This window comes from Hipposideros armiger, unplaced genomic scaffold (genome assembly GCF_001890085.2).
Source record: "Hipposideros armiger isolate ML-2016 unplaced genomic scaffold, ASM189008v1 scaffold_26, whole genome shotgun sequence".
Classification (NCBI taxonomy): Eukaryota; Metazoa; Chordata; class Mammalia; order Chiroptera; family Hipposideridae; genus Hipposideros; species Hipposideros armiger.
Window position 1 is genome coordinate 6151892 of NW_017731376.1, and position 1071 is coordinate 6152962.

General features: G+C 35.3%; 1 protein-coding gene across 1 annotated transcript in view; it reads right to left on the reverse strand.

Annotated features, from left to right (window-relative positions):
- Positions 1-1071, reverse strand: part of PGM2 (phosphoglucomutase 2) — a 36492-nt gene that overhangs the window by 5199 nt on the left and 30222 nt on the right. The gene's annotated exons all lie outside the window — the stretch shown is intronic.

Here is a 1071-nt window from a genome sequence, read left to right on the forward strand (position 1 = left end):
TGGTTCGATTCCCACATGGGCCAGTGAGCTGCGCCTGAGCTGATCTGCCAACAGGCGGCCAGATGGCTCAGCTGGTTAGAGCACATGCTCTTAACAACAAGGTTGCAGGTTCGATTCCTGCATGGGACGGTGGGCTGTGTCCCCTGCAACTAGATTGAAAACAGCAACTGGACTTGGAGCTGAGCTGCGCCCTCCACAACTAAGATTAAAGGACAACAACTTGACTTGGAGCTGATGGGTCCTAGAAAAACACAATGTTCCCTTCCTCAATTTCCCAATAAAATCTTAAAAAAAAAAATAAATAAACCAAAAAGCTGATTAAAAAAAAATTAAATCCTTTAATTCAAACTGTCATTACTTCATATTTGACTATCTTTAATATATGCAAACCTTATTTTAATGGAAATGGCAATCCATGTAATTAGTTAACATCATTTTTACATTGTGATAGCTAACCAGTACAACTAAACAATCCATTTCATTACAGACATTAATTCCAGCTCTACTAGTTACTTGTGTGTGACCTTAGGCAAATAAATGGCTTAGCCTCTCGAAGGCCCAGGTTCCTCATTTGTAAAATTGGGATAAAGACTTTACCTTCTCAAGAGAGTTGTTGTATAGATTGAGATGCATTATATAAAGCAATTAGCATAAAACCTGGCCCCAAAACCTCAATAAATGTAGCTCTCATTATAATTACTTTTACCCCCATTGGTAATATACAAAGTAATTATGCTTCATAAGTACATATGAATCACAGAGGTTTTTTTTTTTTCTCTTCTCCATAAGTGTGCTTTGAAGAACAAAAAACAGTTTCGGGAAGGCATATAAACTAATAATTACTGTTTTTTTGTTTGTTTGTTTTAAACAATACACCTAAAACTAAAACTCATTGAATTTACTATATATAGATATATAGACATACATCTGTGAATCTATGTATACCTCCTACTGTTTTTGTTTCTATTAGAACCCTGACTAATTATTACCTAAACCTTGAGATAGTAAGAGAATATCCTTGTTCTTAGGAATGTATATTGAAGTCTGTGACTTACTTTCAAATGGCTCAGA